Source organism: Peromyscus californicus, unplaced genomic scaffold (genome assembly GCF_007827085.1).
Source record: "Peromyscus californicus insignis strain IS unplaced genomic scaffold, ASM782708v3 Scaffold_1__1_contigs__length_55948999, whole genome shotgun sequence".
NCBI classification, from domain to species: domain Eukaryota; kingdom Metazoa; phylum Chordata; class Mammalia; order Rodentia; family Cricetidae; genus Peromyscus; species Peromyscus californicus.
Genome location: NW_026294492.1, coordinates 1 through 10591, shown reverse-complemented (window position 1 = coordinate 10591; position 10591 = coordinate 1).

Genomic DNA, 10591 nt, shown 5'->3' with positions numbered 1-10591 from the left:
TACAGACACTCAAGTTTATGCAGTACTCAAAGGACAGAGCTCAGGGCTTTTGAAGCACCCTAGGACATGGTTTTCCCTTCCCCTCATATGCCAGATAGATACCCAGCACTGCTTTCTCTTGTTCTGTGTTTGTTTATTCAATTGATTGTGTTTATTTGTTCTGTCTCTGTCTGTCTGTCTATCTATCTATCTATCTATCTATCTATCTATCTATCTATCTGTGTACCTACCTACCTACCTACCTACCTATCTACTTTAAACACAGAATCTTTCACATAACCCGGGCTGCCCTTGAACTGGCTTCTGCTTTTCCTTGTTCTGTGTTTGTTTATTCATAGTTGACTGTATTTATTTGTTCTGTCTGTCTGTCTGTCTATCATCTATCTATCTATCCATCCATCTATCTATTTTAAAGACAGGATCTTTCACATAACTCAAGCTGTCCTTGAGCTAGCTGCATAGAAGAGGCCAGCTTCAATCCCGCAGAATTGTTCCAGGACAGCCAGGGCTACATTAAAAAGATAGATAGATAGATAGATAGATAGATAGATAGATAGATAGATAGATAGAGTAACTGAAGAGATAGCTCAGCTGTGAAGAGCATCACCTCTCCTGAGGGATGTGTTCAAATCCAGTAATGACATGGCAGCTAACAAACACCTGTCACTCTAGTTAGAGGGGATTCAAACCCCTCTTCTGCCTTCTGTGGGCACCAGGCAGACATGCACACGGTTCACTTCACTGATAGACAAGCAGGCAGGCAAGCAAGCAGGCACACACAAAACAAGTCATAAAATCAAGATCAAACAAAATAAATGAAGCACCAAGCTGGAGAGAGGGGAGATGGTTAGATCAGACAGAGTGCCTGTTGCACATTCTTGAGAACAGGGGTTCAGATCTGGGCAACTATTTTACATTTGTGTCTCCCTACCAGAGGACAGAAGAAAGAGAAGGTTTCAGCAAGGCAAGGACACACCTAGAGTCTGAGAGCATGCTAGAGCACCTAAAAGACCCACGAGCATAGAGTTCCCTCAAAAAGTTGAAAAGGGCCAACTCTGGAAAGCAGCATGAAAGCAGCCCCTCCCCAGGCTATCTGCTTATTTCCAGTGCTTGAGTGCTAGGGTTGCAGATGGGTCCAGCATGATAAGTTTCTGCAGTTCAGAGGATGGAGCCCAGGACTTTGGGCACTTAGGCCAGGGCTCCCTCCTCCTGATGAGCCAGGCCCCCAGCACTGCCTTCCTTTGTTTGTTTCTTTGTTTTTTGATTCCAAGTTTTATATATTTTCTATTCAATGAATTAGTTGGGACAGGGGCCTCTCTACATAGCCTGGGAAATCACTACCTAGATCAGATCTGCCTCTAGTTCATAGAGGTCCATCTGCCTCTATCTCCTGAATGATGGTATTAAAGGTTTTCACCACCATACCAGGCTTCCTTTTATTTCTGCAATTCTGGGAAGGTTTTTCTCTTTGTCTGTTCTTAATGTTCTGTTACTTTATTGTATGTTTAGTTTATTTTCAAATTTTATTTTGTTGTATCCAGAGTCCCCCAAAGACCACCAAGAGACTGAATCTGATGCAAAAGCAGAGTCTTTTTACTATTATGAGTTAACTTGGGACTCTCTGTCCATCTGACACAACAACAGAGCAGGAGAGACCCTGAGTAGCAATGGGGCAGGGTTTTTAAGGCAAAGAGGCTTGGGGTTTACAGACTACATAGGAACAGACTAGGATTGGTTTATGTGAGTGGTAATCATGTTAGTAACTTTTAATTGGCTAGGGTTAGTTGGGGGTTACAGTTACCATTTTGGGGCAGGCCTGGACAGATCCCAGGCTTTGTCCTTGAGCTGCCATGAAGACTGACTGGCCTAGCATATACTGACTGTGGGGACTGACTTAGTGGCCCAGGCTTTGTCCTTGACTTGTGCATGTAGCTCTAAGTTGGTGAGGGGTCCCAGACAGTAAACAGTTGACTGAACCTTGAGTAGTCATTGTATGTGCAGAAAGGGAGCTACTCAAAGGACTGTGTCTTTTGTTCATGACCCTCCCAGAAACTGCCTGCTCAAGTCTCAGGAAACTGAAATTGAGGCCTGATCTCTGAGAGAAGATTGAGCAGCCTGTTATGGCATCTCCTTGGTTCTTTGAATTTACATGTCTCTGGGTATGCCTGTGTGTGTGTGTGGTAGTGGGGTCACAGTTCAAAACTTTCCAATAACTACACTTAGCCTACAGCATGGCTGTTTACTTCACCAAGAAGGAAACATTCAGAAGGATGGCAGCCATCTTGGCTGATGACTTCAACAAGATGGAGGCAACCATGTGACATATTTTTCAAGATCCTTTTTGTTCCCTGTGTTTCCCAGCCCCTAGAGGGCCAGAACTAAAAACCAATTTGCATATGCAGAATTGTGAGGAGGCTCTCCTGACTGACATAGTACACTCCACATGAAAAGGAAATCACCATAAAAATTTAGCTTGCTGTCTGGGGTGAGGGGGAAAAAGAAAAAGAAAAGAAATATGGATTTACAGACAGGAAACAACAACAACAACAACAATAACCAAAAAAAAAAAATCCCCAGAAAAACAAAAGGTCTCAGAGTTCCTAAGGCAGAGCAACTGATTCCCAAGTTTGTTTCTACTACTATTAGATTTGAGTCCCATGTACCAAAGACTAAACAAACAGCAAAATTCCCAACTTTTAGCCACAAGTGATCACTCAGACCTGTGTTCTCAGCATTCTGGAGACTGAGGCTGAGAGTTGGAGGCCCACTTGGGCTACAGAGTGAGTTCTACAACAGACAGGGCTATACAAAGAAACCCTGAAAAAAAAAGAAGAAAGATAGACAGACTTCCAATCAGAACCCAGGCTTCTTCTTATCCTCCAACAACTGTCAGAAATGGATTTGTTTTGTCTGTGTGCTGTGACAAGACAGCCTAGACCAACTCAATTCCTAACCCAGCACCACTGGAAGCCTCATAACATCCCCAGCCCTGTTTTCCTTTGCTTTTCTTTTCTTTTTTTTTTCCTTTGCTTTTATTTTCTTTTTTTTAAATGCCATGTTAGCTGATTGTTTTCATTTTTATTATTTTTAACTGTGTAAATGTATATGTTTGTGGCTTTGCTCACATAAGTACTGTTGCCTAGAGAGGTCAGATGTATTGGGTTTACTGGAGTGAGCATGCATAATAGAGGAAGAAAGAAAAAAGAAAAGGAATGAAGAATTTTAAAAAATAATTATAATTAACTTTGAATAAAACAAAAGCAAGGGACAGCAGCACTGGGGATCTGACTTACGAGTGGAGGGGAAAGCCCTGGGTTCCATCCTCTCAGTACTGCATGAGCTGGGTGTGCTGCCCCACCTCTGTAATCCCAGCACTCAGCAGCTGGAAAGAGGGGAGTCAGGCCCCACTCCCATGCTGGTCAATGAGAGGTTCTTGCAAATTTTGGTTAAATATGATTCTCTGCTCATTAGATGTGCCTTGAGTGCCCTGCCTCTGTCTTTCATGATCACTGAACTCAACTTAGGAACTCATACACCTGTACCCAGCCACACACACACACGCACATACACACACACATGAAAAGTAAAATTAGCTGAGCTGTGGTGATGTATGATTTTAATCCTAGCACTTGGGAGGCAGAGGCAGTCTGATATCTGAGTTGGAGGCCAGCCTGGTCTACAAAGCTAGTTCCAGGACAGCCAGGATGACACAGATAGACTCTGTCTTATTGGTGAAATTATTAAGGCCACTCCATGTAGTTAAAAGGAAGATTTATTTAGTGGGTAACTTACAAATGAAGGAATAGGTAGGTCGCAGGATCTGGGGAAGGTGTATCGCAGTCCAGTGGTGTTCTCTGGAGCTCTGCTCGGTCAACCTCCACCGTCCATGGTCCCAGAACAGAGAGAGAGCACTGACCCATCCCAATCTCGGGTCTCCAGGGTCCTCCCTTGGCCCTGCCTTGTAGGCATGACAGTTGCCAAAGCCTCAATGGGGGTTGGAACTTCCAGATCAAAGCTGGAATGGCTACCCACTACATCTCCCCCTTTTTGCCTAAATAAGAAGGTTCTAACCTAATACAAGACTATATACAAAGGAATGGTTATCAAATATTGTCCAGGAATAATGAGGGATAATGACCTAGATAAGATGGAACTACAACCAATGCGAACAATATCAAGCAACAAACACATACAAAATCCAGGGAAGTATAGAGCATAGGTAAATGGCATGTTACAAAGATCATTCCAAAAGGTGTCCTATCATAAAGAACCTGAATCTAATACTTAATATGTTCTAAGATATTTTATATATATATATATATATATATATATATATATATATATATATATATATATATATACTAAGTTGTAACAATAACTGCTAGTCTTCAATCCCATCAAAGACCTGAGAAGGAATATAATGGTACCTGAGAAATGGTAGATGGATGCAAGCAACGTTCGGGAATCTTGCAAGAGTAGACCGAGACAGCTGGCAGCCTGGACAGTCACCTAATGGTTTCTCAGCATTGTTGGTGCATTCAAATTGGCTACAGGCCTAGAATATCTGACAGACTATTTTCTGAAGCAAGAATTCTGAAAGACCATCTTACCCTGTCTTGGCAGAGTACAGTGGTTGCTTTCTGTAGATGTAACCAACAGTCTTATTAAATAAGAAACACAGAGGCAATACAAAGATGAAAGCCAAGAGGTCAGAGCAATAGCTAAGAGCTAAAAACCTTACCCTTCACTGTGGTGGTATTGTGTTTCCCAAAATATTGTGTACCTTAATAAACTTATCTGTGGTCAGAGCACAGAAAAGCCACTAGTTAGGCAATGATAACACATGCCTTTAATCCTAGCATTCCAGAGACAGAAATCCATGAGTTCAAGGATACAGACAGGCATGGTGACTCATCACGCCTTTAATCCAAGAAAGCAAGACTTTAATCCCAGGGAGTGGTGGTAGAAAGCAGAAAGGTGTATAAGGCGTGAGGATGAGAAACTAGAAGCATTTGGCTGGTTAAGCTTTCAGGCTTTGGAGCAACACAGCTGAGATTCATTCTAGATGAGGACTCAGAGGCCTCCAGTCTGAGGAAACAAGACCAGCTGAGGATCCAGCAAGGTGAGGTAGCTGTGGCTTGTTCTGTCTCTCTGATCTACCAGCATTGACCCCAATAACTGGCCTCGGGTTTGATTTTATTAATAAGACTCTTTAAGATTCATGCTACACTTCACTGTCGCTGTACCTCTCCAAAAGAGAGCTACTTCCTATGTCTGTCTTTTTTTATAGTTTCTGTTCTGCCTTCTCATTGGTTGTAAACCCAGCCACATGACCTCCTAGTCACTGCCTGTCTGTACAGACCTCCAGGTCTTCTATGGTTGATATTGAGATTAAAGGCATGTGTCTCCAATGCTGGCTGTATCCTTGAACACACAGAGATCTACCTAGCTCTGCCTACCAAGTGCTGGGATTAAAGGCATGCACCATGACCGGCCAGCTTTCGCTATGGCTTGCTAATAGCTCTGACCCCCGGGCAACTTTATTTATTAACATACAAGTCACATTTCAGTACAAATAAAATATCACCATAGCTTTCCTTATGTCCTGCTTGTCCAGAAAGGACAGCATTGCATTTGTACTGTCAGCAGTTGAGACAAGGGCAGTTCTTTGCCCAGTAGGCCATTTTGTGTCAAGAAGGCAAACTTCCAAATGGAAATGTCTTAAAAGTCCAACATTCTCCCAGGATCAAATTGGTGCTGCCAGGAGCAATTGTGTCTCACGTCAACAGAATTCTAAGTTATTTAGATGCCATATTCTCTAGGTCTATGAAGTGTTTGAAGATTACCTGTCCATCTGATCTATGTATCTATAAATCTGGATAACCTAACTAATGTAACTATAGAGATGACAAGCATAGGTGACTATAAATCTATAAGTCTTATCTACCGAAATAGCCTAAGGACTAAGGCTTCATGTAAACAAGGTAAACAATCTATAAGCAAATGTATGGTAAAGAACAATGACCACAAAATTGTGACAATACACAAGATATTTATAACAGAGGTAGGAATATATAGTGCGATATGCAATATGACAATAATCTTAAATATATATCAATATACCGAATATCCTAAACAGAAGTAGAACATACATAAAGTATGACAGATATAAATTTACATTTGTATCAATATACAAATATTTCACATAAGAGTAGAAATATATGTACATTACAACAAATATAGTTCTATATTTGTATCAATATACAAATTAACTTAAATAGGAATATAAAAATAGTTTACATTTGTATCAACATATAAGAATCTGTAACAGTGCAAATTATCTAAGGCCGCTATTTTACTAAATTTGTTTACTAGTATATACAACAATCTACCATAATATCTTATACCTATCCATTCCAGTTCTTCTTTTCCCTTTTTTTTTTTAGAATACTGAGTCTAATATTTTCTTCCACCCCCAACCTTATAACCATCATCCATAACCCTGAGAATTATGAAACCTAAGGGAGAAGGGGCGTCGTTTTCTTAGAATTGCTTCCTGCTGCTTAGGGAGTGATGTTATCTCTGTTGGGTACTGTGAGAAAGCTCAGATAGTTAAATCTCAGTTGACTAACTGTAGGTTCTGCAGCAAGTCTTAGAGTAATGGGTAAGATTGTCTGAAATTCTGGCAAGAAGTGTAGTATGATGATGATTACCATGGCATCACTCTGGATTGGGTAGAGTTGTTGTTGTTGGGGCCCCATCTTCCTTCTGGAGACTTCAGAGATTGCTAATGGAAAAACTTATTTGTTATCAAAATGGAAAGTTTGGATTTAAAGAGGACATAGCATGTAAGAAAGGATTCTGAGAAATCAAGAGTAAGCATGGAGAGAATTAGAATCTTGAAGACAATGGTCCCTTTTATTGGTTTCCTTCTGTCCCACACCAGAGGGCTCTTCTGATATGGGTCTGAAGAATCTCTCAACCTTTTCTTTTAGCAGTGTTCTTGGGTTTAGAGATACCAGACCTCTGATACTCTTAGACCAGACAGTGCAGCCTGTGGAGGTACCTTCAGGCAGATAGAAGATCAGATCCATGGTGTTGCTGCTGCCAAAAGCCGCCTGATCCTGCTGGCTAGGCTCAGGCCCTGGGACTTTTGTGAATGAAATAGAAATCTGTGGAACAAATTCTCCGAAGCAGAAAACTGAAGGCCCTAAACTTTACTTTGCAAACACACTAGCAAAGACTGTGGCAGGCAAGTGAGTGGTGTACTCCTGGGGCCTAGGTTCCTGCCAGACCATGTTCAAACCAGGGGTGGGCAAACTATTTCAATAAGAGCTCAGGGGTGTCAGTATCTCAGCTTTTTCAATGGTCTTTGCTAAGGCATCTAGTTCTGTCCTGTAAGAGGAAAGCTGTCTCATAAACAAAATAAAAATAAATGAAAAGAGGAAATAATACACAAAGTCATTCATGAACGTGGGTGGGTGGATTTTGCTTGCATGGAGCACAGGAATTTCTGTTCACAGTAGCTACACACCTCTACTAGCAGCTGAAGGGGTCCTTGGACTGGGACCCCTTGGACTGGGACTTGCAGCTTATCTGCCCACTCTACACAATAGCTAGTTAGAAAAATAGGACAGACAAATATTAAGGACACCAGTCTAGGTAATACACAGATTGGATTATTATAAGGTGGCTGAGGACCTAGGACACCCATTTCTTAAGTGAGAAGCATGTTTTGATTTGGGGATACCAGAGTGGGGAAGTTCTGTGTGATGTCTTTCTGTATACTGTGAATATATGCTGTTCCCATTGGTTAGTAAATAAAGCTGTTTTGGCCTATGGCAAGAAATCTTTCAGCCAGGAGGGAAATCCAAGTAGAGATACAGAGAGAAGAAGGGCAGAGTCAAGGGAGACACCATCCTGCCACCCAAGAAGCAGCAAGAAGCTAGCAGAAACACACTTTGGCCCTCAAACCAGAGGCAGTGAAAGAAATACACCCCAGCCCTGAAACTAGAGCCAAAAGGCTGAAAAGAGCCAGTGAAAGAAACACTTTGGCCCTTAAACCAGAGCCAACTCTGCCTGACCAACTAAACCAACTAATCCCTGAGCAAGAAAACTAACCAATCACTGAGCAGAAAATCTCCCTGGAAAAAAACTCCAACCCTAAGAAGCACTATATAAGCCCCTCTGCCTGTTTAGGTTATCAGCTGTCCTTTCCCACCTTGGCCAAGGCAGCCACTCTCCTTGACTCCTCCTTCCCAAATAAATCTCTCCCTTAAAAGAGTTTTGGGTGAAGATATTCTATTGCCAGCATGGAGCAGAACATCTTTGCTGAGATGTTCCATTAGGGGGATTGAGCAGAAAAAAGTAACAACTTGTTGCCAGAGCCAGAGCAGATTGCTACATTAATGCAGGGGTTTCCCCTTTAGCAGAGTGAAGCAGAAATACCATCTTGGGTCAGAACAGAAGAAGAAACCAATAGCTCTGCTAGGATGTTCCCATAGGAGAACAGAGCAGAGCTCAGCTCTAATGGCTGTCTCTATGAGAGGAGCAGGATTGCTACATCCTGTGGGGAGACCATTCCCCACTTCATCCCAGCTTCAGGTATAGCCTGACTTCCTGACAGGTCAGTATACCTTTCCCTCCAGAGCTGTAACACTTGCAGTTCATTATTAACCCATACATTTAAAGCTTTAATGTTTCAATTTTATTTCTTCAGGTTTAGCAACTGGGAAATCTGTTAAGTCGGGATGATACTAGAATAAGATACCTCCATTTAGAAAGTGATGCTAAATTTCATTCAGTACTTTAAATTTATTTATTTTTATTTTATGTGCATTGTTGTTTTGCCTGCATGTATGTCCATGTAAAGGTGTCAGGTCCCTAGGACTGGAGCTACAGACAGATGTGAGCTATCATATGGGTATTGAGAATTGAACCTCGGTCTTCTGGAAGAGCAATCAGTGCTCTTAACCACCAAGCCATCTCTCCCATCATTCAGTCCTTTAACTGCAATTCTAAATGGTAGCTTTAGAACTGGAGACAGTTTACTTTCTCCTTCCTTGGTGATTGGAGCTTTGATGATGGTGTTTCCCTTTTAAGCATCACTTTACTTAACTTTTGAACTTTAATAGGTTTAAAGAACGAATGCCTACAAGATTAAATTAATAAATAAGTAGCTATCCACCAAGTAGCAAGCACCTATCAACCTGATCAAAACAAATAACCAAATCTTGCTATGTGTCTAATGTTTCATACTGTTTTTTAAATTTTTTATCAGAAATAACACCCAACCCTATGCTTCACTGTTTCCCATATTCTTTAGCTTTATATAATAGGAAAGGTTATTTTCTGTAGATGTATGCAATGTGGTATGGAGGTATTTGATAAAAGTGTTTCAGATGTGTAGTTGGAGTATAAATCAAAAATTAAGACCTAAAAATATAGAAATTTCATTGACTGGAAATCCCACTGTATTAATCAGGGTTCTCTAGAGTCACAAAACTTATGGAATAAATCTCTCTCTCTCTCTCTCTCTCTCTCTCTCTCTCTCTCTCTGTGTGTGTGTGTGTGTGTGTGTGTGTGTGTGTGTGTGTGAATTTATTGGAATGACTTACAGACTGCAACCCAAAAATGGCTAGCTGTGAATGAAAAGTCCAAGAATTTAGTAGTTGCTCAGTCCCATGAGGCTGGGTGTCTCAGCTGGTCTTTTTGTATATTCTGGAATCCCAAAGAAGTAGGCTTCAATGTCTGTTCAGGAATGAATGTGCTGACAAGATGAGGGAAAGCAACCTTTTTTCCATTGTCCTGCTAGCAGAAGGTGTGACCTAAATTAAAGGTGTGGCTTCCAACCTGAAAGTCTGGATTAAAGGTGCATGTCATTCAGCCTCAGGATCTGGATCAAAGGCATGTTGTCTTCTTGCCTTAAAATCCAGGTGGCAACTGTGCCCTCCATTTCTGAATTATAGTACATTCCAGATATAGTCAAGTTGACAAACAAGAATAGCCATCACGATCCACCCCTTGTCAACTTGGCACAGAATTATATCACCTTATGTTATGATTAATTTCCAAATGAAAAATAATAACCATATCATAATTATTCCTAAACACAATGTAACTATCCTACAATTGCAAATGCATTATATATTTAGAATAGTGGTAATGTTTCTTGGAGGATATCTTTCTGGTATTTCAAACTTACATCTGATAACCACTGATATTCTCTTAACTAATATTATAACATATAAGAAAATGGAAAGAACATACAAATATCTGTACAAATACATTATTAAGAAAATGCAATAGAAGCACTCATGTCAGTTATAATCCTCACTTCTGTAACTGGTGACGTGGCCTTAGATGATATTTAGAACTACATTCCTCTACTATGCATTCTGTATATCTTCCACCTTCTGCAAACACTTCAGAAGTCTTGGGTCTTTTCCTGGAGAAGTGACCCATACTTTCATTCCTGATGCATCTGTGCCCTTTGTCATCCTTCCTGGATTAGATTGTTGTAGTTTCCCATTAACTTTAATCACAGGGCACAATAGCACCAAGAGATGCCCTAAAGGATCTCCTGCACTCC